Source organism: Bos javanicus, chromosome 5, assembly GCF_032452875.1.
Source record: "Bos javanicus breed banteng chromosome 5, ARS-OSU_banteng_1.0, whole genome shotgun sequence".
NCBI classification, from domain to species: domain Eukaryota; kingdom Metazoa; phylum Chordata; class Mammalia; order Artiodactyla; family Bovidae; genus Bos; species Bos javanicus.
Window position 1 is genome coordinate 98251967 of NC_083872.1, and position 26596 is coordinate 98278562.

The window sequence follows — 26596 nt, forward strand, 5'->3', positions numbered from 1 at the left end:
CATGGGTCTCCCTGGGGTTCCAGAGTCAGACACCTTGTGACCTGACCCTGCCAACCAGCAGCTGGCAGCCTTAGCACAAGGTAGGGCCTGCCATCCAACTGGGTCGGGGGCCAACCAAGCCTACCAGACTGCCCATGGTAGCCAGCCCACCATAGCAGAAGGGCACATGCAACCACACAGGGAGCACCCTTGGAGCATATAGTGATGAGAAGGGAGTGAATTCTGGGATGCAGAGAACTTTTCCTTCAAAAAAGCCACTTCTCTAAGATCAGGAAATGTAACCAACCTACTGGCTACATGGAAATAAGAACAAGTTAGGCAAAATGATGCAACAGAGGAACATGTTTCAAACAAAGGAATGAGATAAAGCCTCAGGAGAAGGACTGCGAGTGATGTGGAGATAGGCAATCTACTCAAGAAAGAGTTCAGGGTAGGGATCATAAAGATGACGCAAGAAGTGGGGAGGAGAATGAATGGAGAGTGAGAAGTTAGAGGCTTTTAACAAAGAGTGAGAAAATAAAAGAACAACCAGAGATGAAGAATACAAAACTGAAATGAAAAATACACTGGAAGGAACTGACAGTAGACCAGATGATACAGAGGAATGGATTAGTGAGCTGGAAGACAGACTAGTGGCAATCATTAATGCTGAACAGAAAAAAAAAAGAATGAAAAGAAATAAGAGCTTAAGAGATCTCTGGGACAGCATAAAGCACACAAATATTTGCATTTTAGGGATCCAGAAGGAGAAGAGAGTGAGAAAGGGGCTGAGAACATATTTGAAGGCATAATACCTGAAAACTTCCCTACCCAAAACAAACAACCCAATTAAAAAATGGGGAGAAGACCTGAAGAGACAGTTTTTCAAAGAAGAAATACAGATGGCCAATGGGTGCAGGAAAAGAGACAACATTGTTAATAATCATAGTTGCCTACATTCATATCTTATTAATTATTGAAAATAACAGCTAATTCTATTATTACTTTTGCATCTAGTAGCTGAATTGTTCTATAAAGAAGAATTTTACCTAATCAGTTGTTTGGTTACTTCTTTATTCAAGTATTTTCTATCATAGTTATACTTTGTTATTAATTTCTAACTTGGGCTTCCCTGGTGGCTCAGATGGTTAGGAATCTGCCTGCAATGCTGGAGACCCAGGTTTGATCCCTGGGCTGGGAAGATCCCCTGGAGAAGGAAATGGCAACCCACTCTAATGGTGAGAAAGTATGACCTGTATGCGATGCAGTTTTTGAACTCTGTTGAATGTTGCTTGATGGTCTATTGTATGGTCAGTTCTCAAAAACACTTCATGTGTGCTTGATCAGAATATGTGTGCTCCAGTTGTTAGGTACATTGCTAAATGTGATTATAAAATAAAACTTATTAGTTATATCAAAAGTATCATTAATCATCAGAGAAATGCAAATCAAAACCACAATGAGATATGACCTTTCACCTGTCAGAGTGGCTCTCACCAAAAAGTCTACAAATAGCAAACATTGACAAGGATATCAAGAAAAGAGAACTCCCATACACCGCTGGTGAGACTGTAAATTGGTGTGTCCACTGCAGAAAACAGTATGGCTGTTTCTCAAAAATATACAAGTACCATATGACCCAGCAATCTCATTTCTGTGTACCTATCCGAAAAAAACCAAAAACACTAATTCAAAAAGACACACACGGCACAATGTTCATAGCAACAATATTTACAATTGTCAATATATGTAACAACCTAAGTGTCCATCAACAGATGAATGGGTAAAAAGATGTGGTATGTATGTGTACACACCCACTCCACACAGTGAGATACTATTACATAAGCTGTCAAAAAGAATGAAATTTGCAACAGTATGGAGAGTAAGTGAAATAAGCCAGACAGAGAAAGACAAATACTGTATGATATCATTTATATGTAGACTCTTAAAAAGTGCAACAAACTAATACGTATAACAATAAAGGAACAGATTCACAAGTACAGAGAAGAAACTAGTGGTTACCAGTTGGGAAGGGAAAAGCTGAAGGGGTAAGAGACCGGTAGGGGACTAAGAGGTACAGACTGTTGGGTATAAAAAATAAGCTACAAGGATACATTGTACAGCACAGGGAAAGTAGCCACTACTTTATAATAACTGTAAATAGAGTATAACCTTTAAAAATTGTGAATAATTGTTATACATCTGAAGCTTATATAATATTGTACATCAACTATACCTTAATAAAAAATTGTTTCTAAACCTATAAAACATGGGTATGTGGACAGAAAAAAAAAAACTGGCATATGTGAATCACTTAAAATAGTGCATAAAAGTGAAAGTGTTAGTCGCTCAGTGGGGTCCAGCTCCTTGTGACCCCATGGACTACAGCCCGCCAGGGTCCTCTGTCCACTGAATTCTCCAGGCAAGAATACTGGAGTGGGTAGCCATTCCCTTCTCCAGGGGATCTTCCCAACCCAGGGATTGAACCCAGATCTCCTGCACTGCAAGGCAGATTCTTTACTGTCTGAGACAACAGGGAAGCCTATATATGACTATAGGAAACTATATATATATAGTGTGTGTGTGTGTATGTGTGTAAAGCATACATACCATAAGCTATGAAGCCTGGAACTTGGCTGGCTTTCCCAGCACCTAACATAATGCCTGATACATGGTAACTTCTTGATAAATATTTGAAGAATGAAAGAAAAATGATACAGTGCTGCCAGATAAAATATGAGACATCTAGGAGAAGGCGATGGCACCCCACTCCAGTACTCTTGCCTGGAAAATCCCATGGACGGAGGAGCCTGGTAGGCTGCAGTCCACGGGGTTGCTAAGAGTCAGACACGACTGAACGACTTCACTTTCACTTTTCACTTTCATGCATTGGAGAAGGAAATGGCAACCCATTCCAGTGTTCTTGCCTGGAGAATCCCAGGGACGGCGGAGCCTGGTGGGCTGCCGTCTATGAGGTCGCACAGAGTCGGACACGACTGAAGCGACTTAGCAGCAGCAGTCAAATCTGAATGTCAGGTAAACAACAAATAATTTTTTAGTAGTCCCAAATATTGTGTGGAAAATACTTACACTAAGCATGTCTGCTGTTTATCAGAAATTCATACCTAACAGGGCCTCTTGTATTTTTGTGCAAATCTGGCAATTCTGTGATTAACAAGTGCTGTTTATAAAAATTGAGATCTGAGATTGTTGGAAGCAAGTAAAGTGGACCCAGGTGGAGACTGAGCGACCTGAGTCTCACCAGATAAAGAGTGGTTAAAAAGTGAGAGGAGAGCGTGACCTATGGTTCCAGATGCGGGGAAGTGACTCGGTGTAGAAGGGGCTGGAGGGCAGCACTGGAAGGCCCCAGGAGAGCATATATGTGGGTTTTAATTTGGACCTTCCTTTTGAGTTGGGCAGCTCTGGATGCCTTAGGCAGGACATACACCTGGGTCCTCTAGGAAGCAAGGCCTTAAATTTGCAGCCAGCATACTATGCTCGGGAGAAACCAGGTAAATTAAACAAAAAACCAAACCCAAACCTTTCTAAAGTACTGTGAAGACTTCAACATTGTGTGTGGGTGTGGGTGTGGGTGTGGGTGTGGGTGTGTGTGTGGAGTAGCGTTGCTGTTGGAGAGAGAAAGGGCCCGACTTCTTTGAGAAACCAGAGTTTGCTAACTATTGATTCAGGAGCAACATCTGAAAAGAGGGGAAAACCTGAGGTCAAGGTGGAGAACACAGCCCTTCCACTTGGTGAAAGAAGAGGATTTTGTGGTTTTCCAGGTTAGAAAGCATTTGAGTGCTTGGCCCAACCTAGAGGCCAGGCCAAGGGCCAGAGAAGCAGAGGGCCCAGCAGCCCCCAGGAGTGAAGGGTAGTCAGGCTGGGCAATTGCCTGCAGCTGTGTCGAAGTATCAGGTAAAACACGTTGGATGCGCTTAACAAGCATAGGGTATTTTTCCTATTAATCTGCGTTGGGAATGAAGGGAGAGCTGTTAAATGGATAGTGAAGTCTTATTTTAAAGCAAAGGATTGAGTTTCTTTATCACAAATTGCAGCCCTTCTGCTCTTTGCTGTTCCTGTTTAAAGTCAAGCTTCTCCTAATGGAAACGTACAGATGAGTTTTATACATAACACTGATGGAAATGAAGCCCTGGGTGGGGCCCCAGAATGTAAGTTCAGAGCCTGGAGTGGAAATTATGAATAGCTCCAGAATAACAAGCTCTCTGTGAGGCTTGTTATGATTCAGTGACTCAGTGGCCCTACCCTTTTGACCCAGTCTTCCTTATATACCCTCTTCCTTATCTACAGCAAACTCTGGCAGACCTACTCCCCAAAGCTAGGTTACACGGCATCTTTTCCTGGTCTCTCTTCTTTCTTGGAGACTTGCTTCTCCTCCCCTCCATCCCCCACAACCCCCAAAGTGGTCGAAGTCCTCCGGGTCCCCATTGGTGGCTCGTCCCCTGGGAGCACCGCAGAGCTGCAGCTGACCTCCAGGATCACAGGATACACTGTAGGGATTTTTCTAGCTCTGGATTTGTGGGTCAAGCTTAGATTTTGCTTCTCTTCCTGTCGCAGGTCGTGGAGCAAACAGCCTTCATGCGTGCTCCGTGATTCCTGTGCACAGAGGCTGTGACCCAGAAAGCTGGACAGAACTCTGCCCTGGCCTTTCCCGGGTGTGAGGGACATGGAACACCCTTTGGCCCAACAGACTCAGCCGCAGAGCTGGCTTCATCACTCTGGACACACAGGCAAGGCCTGAGTGTAAGACGGGGGCGGTGGGGGAGGGGAGGACACTCATCTCAGAGGGACCTACGCAGACCAGCTGATGAGCTGGGTTTTGTCTGGTTGTCTCACGCCTCTCCTTTCGCACTCTCTGCCCTCTCACAGGCCTCCCCTCCGCTTTCTTCCCTGAACGTCAGACCTTCTGGGATCCTTATCTCTCCCCCACTTGTCATTTCTGAGTAGGACGCGGTCTTTAATCCTAAGGGTGAAATGAGGTAAAATGTCTTACCGTCCTACAATAGAAGCTAAACTGAGAGAACCTCAGGTCTCATGAATTAAACACAGACTCAGGCTCTGATTATAGAACAGAGCGGGCAGGGAACTCAGGAGGGAGTCTTTCAAAGGGGAGGGGGAATTCCCATTTCACCTGAGCCGGGTGCTGAAGGAAGGCTCTAAGAGGACTAGATCTTGTGCCCAGAGATGCTCTGGGCTCAAAGCCAGGGACTCCTGTCCTCAGCCCATTTGTGCCCTGGAGGAGGGACCTAGTATTTCCATGGGCTTCTGTCATGCTGTCACATCCTCAGTGAGACAGGTCTGCATACTATTAAAAACGATTCAGCCAGTTATATTTTCTTAACTCCCCCAGCCATTCTGGAGCAAAGGAGAAATGAAAGGGAAACCTAAATGTCTCTCTTTGCCTTTCCTGAAACCCCCTAATAAACTGTACACTTAGCTTTTAGTTTTAGATTCTTACTTTTGCTTCCTGAGACTTACAGGATCAGAACTCCTAAACAAACGCAGTAAGCATTAGGTTTACCAGCCCCCAGTTAGAGCGCCTAATGAACACATCCAGGACTGTAGTTCCCCCCCCCCCCTCCCCCATGTCCTGCTGGGAAGGCTGAATCTCTCCTGGTGTTACCTGGTCTTCAAGCTGTCAGTGGTTGCTCCTGCTTCGAGTCAGGTGGCTGTAAGGATATTTCTATACCCGAGTCTCTCTCCACGAAACTTAAGAGGAAACTGTGGCCTAGTCTTCTTGGCTCCTGATTTCAGAAGGCCCTTGTGACCTAAGACGCCACCGGAGTGTAGCGTGTTCAGGTTGGGACTGAGGCTGGAGGGAGGCTTAGGAAGGGAGTCACTTCCTTGTTAAGCCCTGCCCGCAGCTATTTAACTGAAGGAGGGACTGACCTTTGCCCAAGTAATTTGACTCTAGGAGTTCTGCATCTTCATTAAGGACTCTCACTGCCCTTTAGGACGGGGACAATTATGTGGATGCCCTCCCCCCATAGGACTTTACTTTTCCTTTGATCATTTTCAATCAAGTTGAATCAACTGTGTGGGTGCTCACTTGTGTCCATCTCTTTACGACTCCATGGACTGTAGCCCGCCAGGACTCCTTGTCCATGGAATTCTCCAGGCAAGAATCCTGGAGTGGGTGGCCATTTCCTCTTCCAGGGGATCTTCCCGACCCAGGGGTTGAACCCGAGTTTCTTGAGTCTCCTGCATTGGCAGGCCGTTCGTTACCAACTACGCCACCTGGGAAGCCTTCATCAGTTAAGCAAATGTTTACTGATCACCTCTGTGGCAGATATGGTCACATGTGTTTATTCTTCACAGCAAGAAGGAGGTGTTAGGGTTACCATTTTATATACTAGGAAACTGAGGCTCAGAGAGCTAAGGTATCTTGCTGGTGGTCCCCCATCAGCTGAGTTGAAATCCAAAGCTAGGTCTTTTTGGCTTTACACCATAGCATAGATTGTATTCAAATAGGACCACTGCAAACACTTCCAAAATGGAATCCAACACCAGCCATAGTGAAAGCCACAAACGCTGATAAAGGCCACGTGCCACAGTTTAGGGATAGAATTTCCTATGTAAAAGAAAAAAGAAACATATGATTTTGTGCTCTATCCAGATTCTTGACTGAAATCCATGAGCACTGGCTAGTCAAAATGTAAAGATGAAGGAAGCGTGCACAGTTATGGGAAAGTCCTTTGGTGATTTGAAGTGAATTTTAACCAGCAAACTCATATTATTGTCCATAATGTATACCAGTCTAGTCAACTTGAGAGATGTTAAAGAAATATTGACTTTTTTTTTTTTTTAAATAACTTGGTCTTTTTTTTGGGAAGAAAAGATATGTTCATTCAAAATAATTTAAGAATCAACAAATGCTTGTAATCAATAAGTAAATCACATAGTAGGGATGACAGTTGTTATTGGAGTTCAGAGCTACATAACTTAAGGACACTGGTGACAGAAACTGTTTAGAGGTCTTACGAGGTAAGTATGAACACAAGGAAGTATGAACACCGGGAGTCAGGCTCACTGAAGACAGAGAATGTTCATTAATCATTCAGCTTTGTGGCTCCCACCTCCAACACACTAGCACAAAGTAGATGGGGCTCAATACATGTTATATATTAATAGACGAAGCAACGGAGAAGGCAATGGCACCCCACTCTAGTACTCCTGCCTGGAAAATCCCATGGATGGAGGAGCCTGTTAGGCTGCAGTCCATGGGGTCGCTAAGAGTCGGACACGACTGAGGGACTTCACTTTCACTTTTCACTTTCCTGCATTGGAGAAGGAAATGGCAACCCACTCCAGTGTTCTTGCCTGGAGAATCCCAGGGATGCGGGAGCCTGGTGGCTGCTGTCTATGGGGTCACACAGAGTCGGACACGACTGAAGTGACTTAGCAGTAGCAGCAGCAGACGAAGCAAAACCTACTCTCTTCTGATTCTAAAAATACACATTAGAGTGTGAGGCTCAAGAGGGAGAGGATATATGTATAATTATAGCTGATTGATGTTGTATGACGGAAACCAACACAACACTGTAAAAATTAAAAAAATGCACATTTGTTGTAGAAAACTTGTAGAACAAAAAATAGCATACCTAAAATAAAGACCACCATGATCCAGTCATCCAGTGATACATAATTAAAAACTTGGTGTGATTCCTTCCTTCTGGGACACTATCACTTTGCTGCCCTTGAGGTGTCTGTGTGGCCCACTGCCCGTTCTCTGCATGCTGCCCTCAGTCATGCATCTACCAGGATGCTCCCCTGCAGTCACATGGACCAAGTGACCCCTGCCCCTTGTTAAGAAGGAAACAACAGACCTCAAATGGAGTCACTTGTGTTGGGTCCATGGCAGCAGACCAGGACTTGATGCCTAAGCTGATTATAATTTCAGCCTTCCGAGGAATGTGATTCCAGCCATGCTGGAATTTCCTGGTCAGTCTTGGGAAATTTGCAGATAGACCCTTCTGTTCCCCTCAGGAGTGAGGCCTCGCCTAAAACAATACATCTTTGCTGATAATTTCCTTTTGTCTGCTCCCTTGCTGCCTTTTGAAAACCTTTCCTTTTCTGCAGCTCAGTAGAGTTCCTCTTTACTTGCTAGATGGGATCCTGCCTGGTTCGTGAATCATCCAATAAAGCCAATTAGAGCCTTAACCGTTGACTTGTTATTTAACAGATGTGACGGCAGCAGAGGGATGAAGGAGACTCCTGATGGCCTCACGGACAATGAAAAACACTGATGAGGTACCTGTGAGACCCTTTTTGAGCTCACTGTCTTTCTGAGGGCTGTGGGTAATTTCCCTCTTGGTTCTTTTTTTTTTTTTTTTAAGTCTTTATTGAATTTGTTACAGCATTGCTTCTGCTGTTTATGTTCTGATTTTGGGGGCTCTGAAGCATGTGGGATTTTAGTTCCCAGACCAGAGATTGAACCGGCACCCCCTGCATTGTGAGGTAAAGTCTTGACCACTGAACCAATAGAGAAGCCCCATCCCTCTCTCTTTGCATCCAGCTCCTGATCTGTTTGGCATACGGAGGAGGTCAGCTTCTGCTGGTGAGTGGTTCTACCCCCAGCCAACTGAGTTAAGCCGCTAGCCTTTCAGACAATTTGCAGGTTTTAAGTGGAAAAACCCCAACCCTTGATTCTGTCCATGTAGAGCCCCCAGGCTGCAGTTTCACATGTTACATCCCCATTGTTGGTTCAGTCCTTTTGCCTGGTCAAGGTTCTGTGGAAATTGTTGTAGTTCACAGGCCTTCTCTAGGCCAGGTCACAGTGGCATCTCTTGGGCACTGCTGGTATGTCAAAGTGCACATGTTTGTCTTGTTTTATGTAAATGCTATTGCTAGCGGGGGTCTCAGAGGCCAAAAAGCTGCAATAATTGGTGGGCACAAGTGAACCATTGTTGCCTAAATAAAAAACTCCAGTGTTGAGACAAGTTGGTCTTGGAATAGGTTAGACCTACAGGTTACCTGCCAACCTCAGGGAAACTTCTGTGCAACGAGGGACACTGTAGAACACATAAAGTACCCAACACAGCTTCACACCCTTTTAGGTTTCCTTTGGCTCCAAGTAACCCAAACACTGGGAGAAGGTGATGGCACCCCACTCCAGTACTCTTGCCTGGAAAATCCCATGGACGGAGGAGCCTGGTAGGCTGCAGTCCATGGAGTCACTAAGAGTCGGACACAACTGTGCGACTTCACTTTCACTTTTCACTTTCCTGCATTGGAGAAGGAAATGGCAACCCACTCCAGTGTTCTTGCCTGGAGAATCCCAGGGACGGGGGAGCCTGGTGGGCTGCTGTCTATGGGGTCGCACAGAGTTGGACACAACTGAAGCAACTTAGCAGTAGCAGCAGCAACCCAAACACTTAGCTCACAGAATCCTTAAATTCTTTTTTTTTTTTTTTAAACTTTTTACCTTGTATTGGAGTATAGCAGATTAACAATGTTGGGATAGTTTCAGGTGGACAGTGAAGGGACTCACCCATACATATACAAGTATCCATTCTCCCCTAAACTCCCCTCCCATCCAGGCTACCATGTAACATTGAGTGGAATTCCCTGTGCTATACAGTAGGTCCTTGTTGGTTATCCATTTTAAATATAGCAGTGTGTACATTGGAGAAGGCAATGGCACCCCACTCCAGTACTCTTGCCTGGAAAATCCCATGGACGGAGGAGCCTGGTAGGCTGAAGTCCGTGGGGTCGCTAGAGTCGGACACAACTGAGTGACTTCACTTTCACTTTTCACTTTCCTGCATTGGAGAAGGAAATGGCAACCCACTCCATTGTTCTTGCCTGGAGAATCCCAGGGATAGGGAAGCCTGGTGGGCTGCCGTCTATGGGGTCACACAGAGTCACACGACTGAATGACTTAGCAGCAGCAGCGTGTACATGTCCCTCCCAAACTCCCTAACTGTCCCTTCCCACGCCCCCACCCCAAACTCATTCTCTAAAGGAGTCTCTTTCCGTTGGATTCTTAAATTCTAGAGTCGAGTATGCCATCTTCTTAGTTCAGTTGCTCAGTTGTGTCCTACTCTTTGTGACCCCATGGACTGCAGCACGCCATGCTTCCCTGTCCATCACCAACTCCTGGAGCTTGCTCAAACTCATGTCCATTGAGTTGGTGATGCCATCCAACCATCTCATCCTCTGTCATCCCCTTCTCCTCCCACCTTCAATCTTTCCCAACATCAGGATCTTTTCAAATGAGTCAGTTCTTTGCATCAGGTGGCCAAAGTACTAGAGTTGAAGCTTCAACATCAGTCCTTCCAATGAACACTCAGGACTGATCTCCTGGACTGGTTGGATCTCCTTGCAGTCCAAGGAACTCTCAAGAATCTTCTCCAACATCACAGTTCAAAAGCATCAATTCTTTGGCGCTCAGCTTTCTTTATAGTCCAACTCTCACATCCATACAGGACTACTGGAAAATCCATAGCCTTGACTATATGGACCTTTGTTGGCAAAGTAATGTCTCTGCTTTTTAATATGCTGTCTAGGTTTGTCATAACTTCCTTTCCAAGGAGTAAGCGTCTTTTAATTTTATGGCTTCAGCCACCATCTGCAGTGATTTTAGAGCCCCCTAAAATAAAGTCTGCCAAATTGGTTTACAGAGCTGCTCTGAAGCTTCAAAATAACTTCATTAAAAAGCTTGTTATGGAAGGCTAGGGAAAAGTGAACTATACAGGAGATAAGAGGTACCACCCATTTCTCCCCACTGTCCTTCCTCATGTGAAAACTCACATTTTCCTGATTCTCTGAACTGCCTTTCCATTGGCGAGACTGTTAAACAGTTACCTGGTAAAACCTCCCAAGATCCAGGTGAACAATACCTAAGAACTATACCTCCTTGGGTATTGTTCATTCCTTGGTCAAAGACAAAATGAAGGGCCATAATTAAAGAATTTCCTCAATTCAGGGAGGGTCCTCATATTTTTTTTATTTTAAGAGTTCAGAATCCTTATTGGGGTTTGTTACTGCAGGCTTATTCCCTGGTGGCTCAGAGGTTAAAGCGTCTGCCTGCAGTGCAGGAGACGTGCGTTCGATCCCTGGGTCGGCAAGATCCCCTGGAGAAGAAAATGGCAACCCACTCCAGTGTTCTTGCCTGGAGAATCCCATGGACGGAGGAGCCTGGCGGGCTACAGTCCACAGGGTTGCAAAGAGTTGGACACGACTGAGCGACTTCACTTCACTGCACTGCACTGCAGGCTGCCAGTTCCTTATCAGCTTGTACTGTATGTCAGTAGGATTTGGGAAGCCTCAAGATGGATGAAGGAAGCAGAAGGCATAATCCCAAGGATAATGGAGATCCTCTCCAACATGGTCCTTTTTTTTTTTCTTAATATGAGCAGCTTATTTATTTATTTGGCTGTGCCAGGTCTTAGCTGCAACATGCAGAATCTTCCAGCATTTGAAGTTGCAACATTTGAACTCTTATTTGTCACATGTGGGATCTGGTTCCCTGACTAGATTTTTGTTCCTGGATTTTTGTTTGTTGGGAGTTTTTTTTTTTTTTTTTTTTTTTACTGATTCAATTTCTTTACTAGTAATTATTCTATTCAGATTTTCTATTCATGATTCAATATTGATAGGATGTATGTTTCTAGGAAATGTATCTATTTCTTCTAGGTTATGGAGAAGTCAATGGCACCCCACTCCAGTACTCTTGCCTGGAAAATCCCATGGATGGAGGAGCCTGGTAGGCTGCAGTCCATGGGTCGCTAAAAGTTGGACATGACTGAACGACTTCACTTTCACTTTTCCTTTCATGCATTGGAGATGGAAATGGCAACCCACTCCAGTGTTCTTGCCTAGAGAATCCCAGGGATGGGGGAGCCTGGTGGGCTGCTGTCTATGGGGTCTTGCAGAGTCGGACACAACTGAAGTGACTTAGCAGCAGCAGCTTCTAGTTATCTAATCTGTTGGCATATAATTGTTTATAGTAGTTTCTTATGATTCTTAGTATTTCTGCGTTTTCACTTGTAACACCTCCTCTTTGATTTCTGGTTTTATTTATTTGATAGTAACGCAAATACTTCTTTTCATAAAATGCAAATTGTCTCTTTTGGAATGCAACTGTTTATCATTGTGGGGAAAAACCCAGACTGGTTTTTCCAGTTTTGTCCTATTTGTAAAATCATTTCAGTATTTCTTATTGGACTATAAGTGTGCAGTAGTGTGAGTTCTCCTTTGAATTGGTTGTAACATTTTAATTGGTTCTATTATTAATTAATGAGTTAAGTAAAATATTTGACACATGTTCTGAGAGTTGACTAAGATTCTAGCCTTAATCAAATTCTGAGCCTTTCTTGACTAGTCCTTTAAAGATGTGAACACAACACTAACAGCTCATAGCTACATCCTTAGGATGACCCAACCCAACCCCCACATCACCCCACCCCCCACCTTCAAGTGCCTACCTGAGAACATAATCTGCTCTTGGTTCCAACCAACACCTAAATGTAGGGTCCCTGTTCCCCAGTGTCTGTAGGAGGAGAGAAGCCTAACATGCCGACCAGCCTCCCCTTCCTATTTTCTGTAATGTACCACTCCTGTGACTCTACCGAGTCCCCACTCTGTCCCTATTCCCTCATTCTCCCTTCAAAACGCACAAATCCAAATTCAGCTCACTTTGGTTTCTTTACTGCTGTAGTCTATGACTGATTAAAGTCTGTCCTGACCACATTTACTGGGTTTGTCTTTGCCAGAGTCATGATTTTATCTTTAAAGAAATTATCTACTAACACTGATTAAATTACTCAAAATCTCTGGACCTTCATGTTCCCTTCAGGCTATTCTTTGATGGTCTGCTTAACTGACTGAGAGACAGGTGGGTAGAAATCTCAAGATTCTGTTAGGGGCTGTGTTTTAATCAATGCCTTAGTTATTGATACATTTGCAGATAATATAGGTATAGTATAGCATAGCAGTAAAAGGCTGAGGCTCCAAAGGTGGTTTGCAGTTGAATACTGATCCCACCTCTTACTAAATGAAGGGTAGGGGAGAGTGTTCTGAAGAAGGAAGTAAAAGAAAGACACTTGAAGTTGAGGCTGAAAGGAAGTTCTTGGGCTTAAAAATTACATGTATGAAAGAAGTCTGGAGGAGATATTAAAGAAGACTTATTCTGTCTCTTGTGTCACTGTTGTGATCAGGACTGTCGTGATAGGTTACAGGGGCTACCTCAATGGGGCTTTGCATAGGGAAGAGAGACTTGGCTTAGCTGTGAATACAGTAAGGAAAAGTGGGAATTCATAGCCAAGGAGCTGAATCAGGGTTGGGGGAAGATGGTACCAGTGGATGAAAAATTACTAAGGAAGAATCAGGAGTAAGGGGAGATTTTGGCTAAAATGACCTGATAGGATTCTTGGTGAAGGCAAGCCAGGGTAACCAGATGTTACCTGAGGAATGATCGAGGATGAAGAACTTAATCAGATATCAAGGGTGGGAGATTCTGGCTAAACTAACTTAGCAGGATTCTTGCCAAAACTGGGCTCTTGGATAATGTGCCCAATGATGGGACTTAGCTGGGCTCAGAGGAACCTGACTAAAGTTTGTTCAGGGACAGTCTTTGACAAGGACTGTGACAAAAAGCAAAGATAGGTCTGGAGTTAAGTGTCAGACTGAGCCGAGGTTCTTGAAAATGTAAATGACGAAACAAGGGGTTTTTCAGATTCAGTTACAACAACAGAAGGCAGAAAGAAAACAGAACCACTCTGATTCAATTTGACTCGTCTTCTGTACCAAGAAAAGCAGTCTCACTTGGGAATGACAGAGAGAAGTTGGAACTTTAGATGACAGAGATGTGTTGAGTATCTTTAAGTAGATCTCAGGCCCACAGTAGGAAGACCCAGAACCACCATTTGTAACAGAGAAGAACAGATCTGACTCCATATTGCATCTGTTTCTTTAGCTCTAACCCCTGTGTGGTTTTCCCGTGCTTGGTCATGCTGGCTCTGAATCTTTCCTAAAAGTATGTTCTCTGTAGCCTGAAATATACAGGATAGCATATTCTCAGGTCTCTGACCTTTAAAGAGGTAGCATTTTCCCATTCATATAGAGATAAAAAGTTGCAGAACAGAGAATAACATTTGTCCTGTTGGAAGTATATAGGAACATTGTGATCAAACCTATGCAGACAGCTGCAAGAACAAAGGATTCCTGCACCAAGAAGCTTGTAACAAGCAACCACAGTTCTCTCCCGTTTTAGTATAGAAGAAGGCAGTAAAATGGTTCTTTGGAACACTTGTCCATCATCTTCTCTGTCTGCTGGATTTCCAAAGAAAATCACTATTCCTTTCCACAAACCTCATCTCTCAATTTATTGACTTGTCATTTTGATAGGGACAGAGTGAAGGGACAAAGTAGGTGATTAAATAGTTAACCCCACTAGGGGATTGTATCAATAACTGGAAGAAATATGGGAGACTCCCTATAAGTTAATGATTGCTCAAGAAAGAAGATTTACTTAACCACAAAACCAAGCAGGCTTGCTTAGCAAAAAAAAAAAAAAAAAAAAACATGCAACAGAAGCATGAGACATGCCCCCCCCACAATAAAGCGATGGTGACATGAGACCCGTATCCTGCCCATTGAGCTCAGTAAATTAATAATCCCTAGGACATGCTCTCTGCACACATAAAAGACTATAATTGGTGGACCTAGCCTGACCATGTAGGGACAAGAAAACTCCCTTGCCAGACCTGAAGGAGGAAGTGATGATGGAAGCATGACATCCACTCAAGAAAGACAAAGAAGTTCTTCTCCCCCTCCCCACTTTTCCTTTGATTATAAAGCCCAGTAAGTTCTCAGGGTGGGGTGCCCCCTCGCCTGCCTGCTTTTAAGCCTCACAAGTGTCCTGTTCTAATAAATCTCTTCTTATCTATCTCTTTGCTCTCGATGGATTTTTCTCTGTGCTGAGACATGAAGGACTATGGTACTGGAGCTCTTTGGAGCCCCTGAAACAACACCCAAATGGTTTTAGTTTGGCAAGCAGTACGAGCTTGGACTCAGTAACACTGTTGGATGATGCTTGGTGACTGGGGATAACTTGCATGGTTGTCAGGCCTTGGCAGCCTTGCAAAACCTCACACAGATGTTAATCCTCCACAAAATCCTCTACTGAATTATCAGGCAGACGATTTATGAACCTTTAGAGGAGGGAGTTCCACGTGTTCACTGTGAGTTGGTTGGGACAGTTTAATCCCATCTCCCCAGATCAGGGGGGTGCTTTTGATGAAGTGAACATTGAATCCAGCAAGGTTTTTGATAAAAATCTCATGAGATCAATGTGAACAAATTGGAAAATGGCAATTTAGATGATGCTGTAATTGCAAAACTTTTCAGCTGGTTTTTCCTTTATACTCAAAGTGTGTGTTGATGGAATGAAGCACTGGATTCTCTGGACTGTTTACTTCTCCATCTCCTTAATTTGTTGTGTGAGCGTGGGCAAATCGCTCAGCTTCCCTGGTTCTCAGTATTATATAAAAAATGCTTCAATCTCTAGTTGTTTATAACTCCATGAGAAATTGGTTCACGTATGCCTGGAGGGATGTAATTTATTTCTGAGTTCTGTCCTTGATTCTGTTTGACATTTTTCATGATTGACTTATCTAATGGCAAGTACATGGTTGATACAAAGAGCTGAGGGAACACATGGATGAATAAGAGTTCAAGCCCCAGGGTCAGACAGTCCTGGAATATGAACCTTGGGTCCGTCACTTCCTAATTGGATCTTGAGCAGATTTCTTAACTTCACTAGCCTTGATTTTCTATTTACTTGAATAATAACAAAAATAGTAACAATAATAATAGATTCCATGTAAAGACTAAATAACTACATAAGATACTACATGAAAAAACACTTGTCAAGGTGCCTGGCCCAAAGACAGTTCTCCAGTAACTGTTAGCTCTTATTGTTACATTATCCCTAAATTGGGAGAATTTATATTGGATAACATAGTATGTTTTAAAAATTACTGTAGGGCCAAGCTATGAGCCTAGAGTTAGAATGTAGTCCGGCTTACTAAAGCCTAAAGCCCAACGTTTAGGATTAACTACTCAACTGCATGTGAACAGAATGCGACTGACCTGGCTTTAGAGCAGTTCATATCAAAATCATTTTAGGGATTTTGGGCAACTGCCCGATGAATGTGAATCATCAGCATGGTATGGCTTCCAAAAAGTCAGTGTTGTCTTAGGCTGAATTAATGGGGGTGCAGAGAGGCTTATGGTGCCATTTATACTCTCCTCTTGGGGAGGCAGAACACGTCTACAGAGCTGGGGTCATTTCCGCCCTTGTGTTTTTTATTGAGGAAGTAAAGCAGGAGGCTAGACAGCAGCAGTTCAAATCCCAGCTCTACCATGAGACTAGCTCTATGACCTTGATTGAGTTACCCAACCTCTCTGTGCCTCTACTTTCCCATCTGTAAAACAGGAATAATATAATTGGTACCTACCTCTTAGGGCTGTCATGAGGATTCAATGGGATGTCAGTGTAAACATATAAAACGCTTCTAAAATCTGGGCTAATAATAATTGCCAAAGAAGTGCTGTTGCTGCTGGCGGTAGTGGTATCATCACCTTTCTAAGAAGGGCATTGTCAGTTTCCCCCAGTGACAGGAGCAGAATGGTGCTGGGTGCTGCAGCCATGTGACAGGCAGAATATTGAATAAATTCTCCTCCTCCTCTCCCTTTACCCCTGGCCCAAACACACCCACCACTCCTGTGATACAGAAGGGGCTTCAGAACACTTTCGGACTCTTCCCTAAACTGGAATGCTCAAACTCATACCCTTTTGGGTCTCCATCACTAGACTTTAGTGATCAGTGAATTCAGTGCCCTCATTTTCAATATTCTCAAGGTCACATAGGAAGTTAAGAACCAGGGTCAAGTCCATATTGTGTGCTTTCTCCACTCACCACCCCTTCCTCACCCCTGCTCATCAAAGTCTTTCAAACTCCAACTCAAATCCCGTCTCTTCCTAGAAACCCTTCTAGATGCTCCTGAATGGAATTGGTCTCCTCTTTCCCCTTATCTACACCATAGCAAGTTTTGAACGTTGATTATAGTACTTATCAGTCTTCTTTGTATTAGGGTCCCTTGTCCACACCTCTGTCTTCACCCTGTTTGCCTGAAGAACAAGGAGATCATTTATTCACTTTAGGATCCCACTTAGCATGTGCATGGTGCTTTGCATAGATGGGCCGTCCTGCCGTGATCATTGGACTTGGTAATTAAGGTTGTGAAATGTGGACTATTTCTCAGAAGAGAGAAGATCTGGAGGGAATGAAACTGATTCTCAGGAGGAGGATGGATTGGATTTAGCTACTTAGCTTCAGAGAACAGGAGGAGGACCAGGGTGGGGTCAGATTTGGTCTGGCTGTTTGGAGAGAACCCTTTACAATGACAGACATTTAATAAGGAAAGGGGGACCTTATGAGAGGTGAGTCTCCATCAGTGAAGATATTCAGATTGAAGCTTGGTAACCACTGTCAGGGACGAAGTAAGTAGTAATACAGGATACATCCTCCAAGTTCCCTGTTCGCTAGCTACGCTCAGCATCACTCAAGATCTTGGTGCCATTTTAGGGTCCACATGTAGTTGCAGACACAGTAGAGGTTTAGGGTGTCCAGCAGGGTTGAGAGGGACCCCAGCACTGCCCAGGGAGACCTGGGTCTCTCAGGTTCATTCTTAGCTTTGCTAGTCCAGGGTGCGTAGGGCCTGTACCGCCACAGACAACCAGCTCCTCTCCCTACTTCCTCTAGTTTTGCAGAATCTCTTTCCTTCCCTTTCCTCCTCTGCTCATTGCTATCCTGTGTACCCAGAAGGTCACCTTCATGTGAACTTTCTAGCGTGGAGTGTCCTGAGTGTCTCAGTTATATCCCAAAGCTCTCAGCTTGGCTTTTAACATCCGGTTATAGTGTGATTCAGACCTTACAAGCATTCCACATAAAGGCCCCAAATCTATCTCTTCTTGGCTCTTAGCCTTGGAGCTATAGTTTTTACATTTCTTCTGATCATTCCATTCCATTTTCATTTTTCTTTCTTTTTCTTCTTCTTCTTCTTTTTTTTTTTTTTTTGCTGCACACAGCTTCAGAGTTTGTGGGGTCTTAGTTCCCCAACCAAGGATGGAACCCAGGGCTCCTGGTGGTGGGAGCACAGAATCCTAAGCGATGGACCATCAGGGAAGTCCCTCCATTTCATTTTCAAATGATGGATCTAGCTATGTTTGGATTCCAGATATATTTCTATAAGTTTCTGGTTTAAAATGTTTCATTTTTCACAGCCTCCCACCAACAAGTATGTACCTACTCCTTTGGCATTGCCCTCAAGACCCTGTTTTTGAGCCTCCTTTCCAAGACATCTACCCGGCCTCTGTATACCCAGGTATCATTTGTGACCTTGTGATCTTGCCCCCACCCCCAAGGTCAACCTAATTTTCTTCACAACACAATTTTGCTTCTCACCATTGGCCCTGAGCATCTTTGCCATCTGGCCTCATCCCTAAGGTTCTTGCTCAGAGAGGTCAGGTCTGTAGAATATCTACCCTTCATCAACCTGATACATCTGTAGTCTCCAAAGCATCTGGCTTCACAACATTCTAGCCAGCACTAAACTTAAGAGTGGGTTCTACTTCAAAAGTTCATTTGTAAGGGACTTATTTAGAACTCACGTTTTTCTCTTGAAGTAGTATTCTTCATGGTGGTGAGTTTTGCCAGACCAGTCCAGGAGAGCCCATTTAACTTGTAGGGGTAAGCTGAAGTACCAGCACTGTGGAATCCTTAGGAGTGGTAATGGTGGTGTAGAATACCATCACAGTGTAGAACAGTGTTTCTATGGGAAAATATGTTCAGAATTCCAACTTGGAATGCTGACTCTCCTGTAACTGTAGTTAGATTGGGAATGCCTCTCACCTCTATATTGAAAGAAAAGAAAAAAAAAAAAAACCACAATACAATTTATTGAGAGGTTACTATGTACCAGGCAGTGTAAACTCATTATGTGAGTTGTATTGTTTCATCCCCACAGGGACCCTCTGATGGAGCAGTGTAGGTACTGCTATTATTCCCTCTTTACAGATGAGAAAATGGAGACCAGAAAAGACTGATCTTAGTGACTTTAGACAGAGATTCTAAAGAAAACAAAAAAAAAGAGTCTGGTGAATGCCAGGAAAGGAACTTCAATCTACAAGATTAAGGGGTGAGAAGAGAATCAGCGATGGAGCACAGATGGAGTAAGGATTAGATCGGGGTTGAGCAAGGTGGAGACAAGGGCAGTAGGACAGTCTAGAGGGAGCTTGGCTCAGTGTAGGAAATTGTTGAAGTGAAGTGAAGTGAAGTCGCTCAGTCGTGTCCGACTCTTTGTGACCCCATTGACTATAGCCCACCAGGCTCCCCCATCCATGGGATTCTCCAGGCAAGAACACTGGAGTGGGTTGCCATTTCCTTCTCCAGGGGATTCCTGACCCAGGGATTGAACCCAGGTCTCCCGCATCGCGGGCAGACGCTTTAACCTCTGAGCCACTAGGAAATTATTAGACATCATATATTCTCTTCCCTTATGACCTGTCTTTGGCAAAGGGACACTCAGATCCTGTTATATGACCCTTGAAACAGTGGAGAATAAGCACAGCCTGCCTCTGAGAAGGAAGAGAGCAGTAGGTGTTTTTAATCCTGGAGGTGATCAGGGATGGTGAGGTAGAGTCCATCACAGCTCCAGCTTTTCACTACTCCCTGTGTCCATGCCTGTACCTTACGAGTACCCTCCCAGGAGTAGAATAAGCTACTCTGTCCCTTGAGACTGGACTCCAGTCATGTTACTTGCTTCAACCATCATAATGGAAAAGCCATGACTAAGTCCAGGCTTGAGAGGCCTTCATCCATTAGAACGTGCTTTCTCGTGTACCTCTGCAGTAGCTGGGAGAACATGTCCAGGCCTGGCTGCTGAGGATGAGAGATACATGGATCGGAGCCAAGCTCCCAGATTGACTTAGGGGGACCCAGCCTAGATTAGTTGAAAACCATGCACATCAGTGAGGCCAACCAAATCAGCAGAGCCAGCTACATCAGCTGAACCTTGCAGATTTATGGAAAATAAAGTGGTGTGGTTTTTTTTGCTATGTCATGCATGAGTTTTTAAAAATTAAACATTTTATTTTGAGGTAATTGTAAATTCACAGATTCTTGTAGGAAATAATAAAAAGAGATCCTGTGTACCCTTTATCTGGTTTTCCTCTATGGTTGCATCACTCAAAAACTGTAGTACAGTATCATAGTCAGGATATTGATATTGATACAGTCAGTTGATATGATCATGTGATTTTTTTTTCTTCTGTAGTTTGTTAATGTGATTGACTCACTGATTGATTTTTAAATATTAAAACAGTCTTATATCCCTGGAATAAACCCTGCTTGCTCATGGTGTATAATTCTTTTTGTATAGGGCTGAATTCTATTTGCTGATTTTTCTTTTTTTTTTATGGACTTTTGTACTCAAGAAGGATGTTGGTCTATAGTTTTCTGCTTTTCTGCCTTTGGTTGTGGTATAAATCAAATGAATTGGGAAATGTTTCCTTCTCTTCATTCTGGAAGAGATTATGTAGAATTGGTGTTAACTCTTTAAATACTTGGTAGATTGTCTAGTAAAACCATTTGGGCCTGGAGATTTCTTCTTTGTGAGTTTTAAAATTATGAATTTAATTTTCTTATTAGTCACAAGGCTATTCAAATTACCGATTTCATATTGCATGAATTGCAGTTTTTTATTTAGTTATTTATAGGAATTGTTCCATTTCATCAATATATTCAAATTTATGTGTGTAGAGTTGCTTGTAGAATTCCTTCAATATTCATTTGATGTCTTCAGGGTCTGTAATGACATCCCCTGTTTCATTCATTGGTAATTTATGTTTTCTCCATCTTTTTCTTGGTTAGTTTTGCTAGAGGTTTGTCAATTTTGATTTGACATTTTGGTTTTTGTTTTCTGTTTCTTGAGTTTCATTTCTCTATACATCTTCCTGCCTTCCTTTGGGTTAAACATTTTTACATTTTGATTTACCAATAGTGTTTTTAAATGTCTCTTTGTATAGCCTTTTTAGCGGCTGCTCTATGTATTAAATTATATATACATAATTTATATAATTATCATAGTCAACTGCTATTATTATCTTATCAGTTATTGTGAAGCATATAAATCTTCCCCCTTTACATCTCTTTGACTTCTCTATTTACATAGTATATTTACTGTAAATATTTCCTCATGCCCATTGAGAACTATATCAATGTTAAGTGTTGTAAATCAATTTTGCTTCAGTTATCAAATGTAATTTTGAAAACTCAGAGAAAGAAAGTCTATTGTATTTGCCCATATTTCTGCTTACTGTGTATGCTCTGCCTTGCTTCATGATGTTCTAAGATTCTTTCTTATCATTTCCTTTCCATTTGGATAACTTCCTTTAGTCATTCTTTTAGGCTAACGCATTCTCTTAGCTTCCTGGTAACACATTCTTTTAGTATTCTTTCATCTGAGAATATCTTGATTTCCCTTTATTTTTGGAAGGATTGTTTTTTTTTTTTTTACCCAAGCATAAGATTCTGGGTTGCTGGTACTTTTTTTCTAGCACTTGAACATTTTGCCACTTCCTTTTAGCATCCGTGGTTTCTGATATGAAGTCTACTGTCATTAACTCTTTTGTCCCTGTTTTTCTCTGGAAGACTTCAAGATTTTCTTTGTTTTAAGTTTTGGGAAATTTAACTGTGCCATACCTTGGTTTGGATATCTTTGGGTTTATTCTATTTGAGTTTCACTCAACTTTTTGAAACTAGCTTTATGTCTTGGCAAATTTGGTAAGTTTTCAACCATTTTTTTCTATGATAATACTATTTTAGCTCTGCCTTCTTTCTTCTTTCTTTCTGGGACCCCAATGACATGAATATTAGATCTTTTATTAGCATCCCATGGGTCTTTGGGGGCTTCCCTGGTGGCTCAGATGGTAAAGAATCTGCCTGCAATGTGGAAGACCCAGGTTTAATCTCTGAGATGGGAAGATCCCCTGGAGAAGGGAATAGCAACACACTCCAGTATTCTTGTCTGGAGAATTCCATGGACAGAGGAGACTGGTGGGCTACAGTCCATGGGGTCACAGACAGTTGAATTGGACACGACTGAGCAACTAACACTTTCATGGGTCCTTGAGATTCTGTGTGGCTCCCACAGACACCATGGGGAAGTGGTCTCATAACCTTTGGACAACGGTGAGAATCCTGCCTCCTTTGATATCACCCCATCAGGGAAGGGAGAGCCTCCTCTTTACCACCTGGTGGAGGAGGAAGTCCTGGCTCCTCACATGGTCTATTCCAGGGATTTATTCAATTTTAAGAAGTTAATGTGGTTTCCAGATGCCAGGCAGAGAGTTGGAGAGACTGAGCACCAGCTGTCTTAAACCTCTGCTGTTGAATGGGCCTTGCTCAACCCAGTGAGACACCACCCACTGCTGCACCACAAACCTTCCTGGTGCTGAACTTTGGCCCAGGTTTACAGTCCTTTGGTTTATACTCAGGGTTCAGGTATCATTCCCCAGGTATCAGATATCATGGACTTCTGGGTCTCATGGGCCTTACTGAAGGATCTATAGGATGTTTCCATTTTGTGTTATTATTTTAAATACTTCAAAATAAACATACTTGAATGAACATAGCTGAACACTTGGGCAACTGTTTCTGTACAACAGATCCCTAGAATTAGTTTTGTTAGATCAAAAGGTGAGCTTCACAAGCCACTCTGAGTCCTTGGTTTATCAATATTCTCCATATAGTTCAGCTAGCTCTTTTTTCCTCTGTCTCTTAGCTTCTGAAAATGCATTTTCTTTTTTTAATTATTTATTTTTTAATTGAAGGATAATTGCTTTACAGAATTTTGTTGTTTTCTGTCAAACCTCAACATAAATCAGCCATAGGTATACATATATCCCCTCACTTTTGCACCTCCCTCCCATCTCTCTCCCTATCCCACCCCTCTAGTTTGATACAGAGCCCCTTGTTTGAGTTTCCTGAGACATAGAGCAAATTCCCATTGGTGATCTATTTAACATGTGGTAATGTAAGTTTCCATGTTACTCTCTCCATAGATCTCACCCTCTCCTCCCCTCTCCCCATGTCTATAAGTCTATTCTGTATGTCTGTTTCTCCATTGCTGCCCTGCAAATGAATTCTTCAGTACCATTTTTCTAGATTCTGTATATATGCATTAGTATATGATATTTTTCTTTCTCTTTCTGACTTACTTCACTCTGTATAATAGGCTCTAGGTTCATCCACCTCATTAAAACTGACTCAAATGCATTCCTTTTTATGGCTGAGTAATATTCCATTGTGTATATGTACCACAACTTCTTTATCCATTCGTCTGTCGATGGACACCTAGGCTGTTCCATGTTCTAGCTTTTGTAAATAGTGCTGCAATGAACAGTGGGATACATGTGTCTTTTTCAATTTTGGTTTCCTCAGGGTATATGCCTAGGAGTGGGATTGCTGGGTCATAAGGTGGTTTTATTCTGAGTTTTAAGGAATCTCCATACAGTCTTCCATAGTGGCTGTATCAATTTACATTCCTACCAACAGTGCAAGAGGGATGCCTTTTCTCCACACCCTCTCCAGCATTTATTGTTTATAAACTTTTTGATGATGGCCATTCTGACTGGTGTGAGGTGATATTTCATTGTAGTTTTGATTTGCATTTCTCTAATAATGAGCGATGTTGAGCATCTTTTCATGTGTTTGTTAGCCATCTGTATGTCTTCTTTGGAGAAATGTCTGTTTAGGTCTTTTCCCCACTTTTTGATTGCGTTGTTTGTTTTTCTGGTATTGAGTTGTATGAACTACTTGTATATTTTGGAAATTAATCTTTTGTCAATTGTTTCATTTACTATTATTTTCTCCCATTCTGAGGGTTGTCTTTTCACCTTGCTTATGGTTTCCTTTGCTGTGCAGAAACTTTTAAGTTTAATCAGGTCCCACTTGTTTACTTTTGTTTTTATTTCCATTACTCTGGGAAGGGGTCATAGAGGATCTTGCTTTGATTTACATCATCGAGTGTTCTGCTATGTTTTCCTCTAAGAGTTTTATATTTTCTGGCCTTACATTTAGGTCTTTAATACATTTTTAGTTGATCTTTATGTATGGTGTTAGGAGGTGTTCTAATTTCATTTTTTTACATGTAGCTGTCCAGTTTTCCCAGCACCATTTAATGAAGAGGCTGTCTTTGCCCTATTGTATATTCTTGCCTCCTTTGTTAAAAATAAGGTACCCACAGGTGCATGGGTTTATTTCTGGGCTTTCTATCTTGTTCCATTGGTTTATATTTCTGTTTTTGTGCCAGTACCATACTATCTTGATGACTGTAGCTTTGTAATATAACCTTAAGTCAGGAAGCTTGATTTCTCCAGCTCCATTCTTCTTTCTCAAGACTGCTTTGGATATTTGGAGTCTTTTGTGTTTCCATATGAATTGTGAATTTTTTTGTTCTAGTTCTGTGAAAGATGCCATTGGTAATTTGATAGGGATTGCATTGAATCTGTAGATTGTGTTTGGTGGTATAGTCATTTTCACAATATTGATTCTTCCTACCCAGGAACGTGGAATAACTCTCTGTCTGTTTATGTTGTCTTTGATTTCTTTCATCGGTTAATTGTCTGTGTACAGTTCTTTTGTCTCCTTAGATAAGTTTATTCCTAGATATGAAGATGGATTTTCTTTTGTTTGATTATCTTGAGGTTGTTCGTAAAATTTCACAGTTTGGTTTTCCCTGGAAATCATATTTTTTAAAATAGGTGTTCAGCTATTTTGGTGATATACCAGCCCAGCTCACTTTATCTTGGCCCTCCAGATCTTGTAATATTGGAAGATCTGAGTTTTCTTCTCAAAACCCTCTCTACTTTTGACTTACAGAACATGAACACGATCTGAATTTGTTTCACCTTCTTCCTCTTTAACAAATTATTTATTTTGGAGAAATTCATAGGGATTACCAACTAAATGTGGTTTTCAGAATAGTGTCTGTCAAACTTTTTCAACCTGGTATAAGCCTATAAACTTGCTAAGACATATTATTACTATGAGAGAAGCCTGGTGCCACATTCATAATAAATAACTATATGGGATTTTTTTGAAATGTGCTTTGAAATTGGAGATTTTAAATATATATAAAATCTCATATATATATATATATATATATACACACACACACACACACACATATATATACATACACTTGCAGTTAAGCATGGCAGACTAAATACATACATATTCTGTGCTGTACCTTCCCTCCCCTCTCCCCATCCAAAATTACAGTGAAGGAATAAAGAGCAGAAATCCATAGGACAGAGAGAATTGGAGGAGAGGTAAGAATTAGGGGAGAGATATGATAGCATCTGAGAATTGAAAAGTGTTTTGAAGGATGGCAACTGGCTTAGCTGAGAAGAGGTGGCTAAAACTCAAGTGCCTGTGGAGAGGAAGACTGATCAACAGCAGATTCATTTGCTAGAACCATGGAAACATATAGAATTGAAGACAGGATGACAGTGGAGGGGGCACATGGGACCCCTCATGGGACTGTGGATAGGGAGATGGTTTAAAAGTTTCTCGAAGGATCTGTTATACCTCTGACCTACACCAATATGGGACAACCTGTCCCTGATTAGTGTAGAACACAGTTCTTTCTCAGCAGAAATTGACCAGAGTCTCCAGCTCTGGGACATGCTAGGGTGAGCCCCCATGAGACTCCCTTCTCCGTCTATGGCTCCAGGCTCATTACTCAGACCCAGTTCTTTAACTCCATCAAGTCAGAGAAGATCAGAGGAAGTCAATGGAAAAATTTGATTGCCCTGGAGAAAATACTCACACAGAATGACAATTGGGAGAGGTGTGTGCTCCTCTAATGACAGAGTGGCTCAACACCTGATATTTCTGCAAGCTGTCAGATGACAATACTGATCTAATCACACAGCATCTCCAAACAACTTCTTTGTGTCTCATTTTTGAGCATAAGGGGCTTCCCTGGTGGCTCAGAGGTTAAAGCATCTGTCTGGAATGCGGGAGACCTGGGTTTGATCCCTGGGTTGGGAAGATCCCCTGGAGAAGGAAAATGGCAACCCATTCCAGTACTCTTGCCTGGAGAATCCCATGGAGGGAGGAGCCTGGTAGGCTACAATCCATGGGGTCACAAAGAGTCGAACACAACTGAGCGACTTCATTTTTGAGCATAAACCAATAACCAAGGGTCATCAGACACCACCAACATGAAAGAACGAGATCAAAGTGTGTGTGTGTGTGTGAGTGTAAACTATCAATTTTAAGAAAAAGAAAATATTGTAAGGAAGAAGCAAAACATTTAAAGAAAAATTACAAGTAGAGAGATGTGAAAATATTGCAGCCATGAAATTAGAATGGATGCCATTAAAGCAACAAAATAAAGGAGTATTAGAAAATAAGAAGGAACTCTTGGAAACCAAAATGATTAGAGCAGAAATTAAAAAAAATCAGTTTGGAAGGTGAAATTGAAGAATTCTTGCATAAAGTAGTATAAAAGAAAAGACTGT

The 26596-nt window shown here is 42.3% G+C and overlaps 1 protein-coding gene across 9 annotated transcripts in view; it reads right to left on the reverse strand.

Annotated features, from left to right (window-relative positions):
* BCL2L14 (BCL2 like 14) overlaps positions 1–18808 on the reverse strand; it is a 36615-nt gene extending 17807 nt beyond the window's left edge. For 2 of the 9 annotated variants that reach the window (XM_061417835.1, XM_061417829.1), the window contains exons 1-3: positions 18677–18807; positions 17076–17134; positions 1233–1357 (exon numbers count right to left, since the gene is read on the reverse strand). The gene's annotated coding sequence lies outside the window, so the exon portion shown is untranslated. Of the gene's footprint in view, positions 1–1232; positions 1358–5620; positions 5998–17075; positions 17135–18676 lie in introns of those variants that run through there. The other 7 variants (XM_061417836.1, XM_061417831.1, XM_061417832.1 and 4 more) reach the window with 6 other exon arrangements.
* Positions 18809–26596: the final 7788 nt, after the last annotated feature.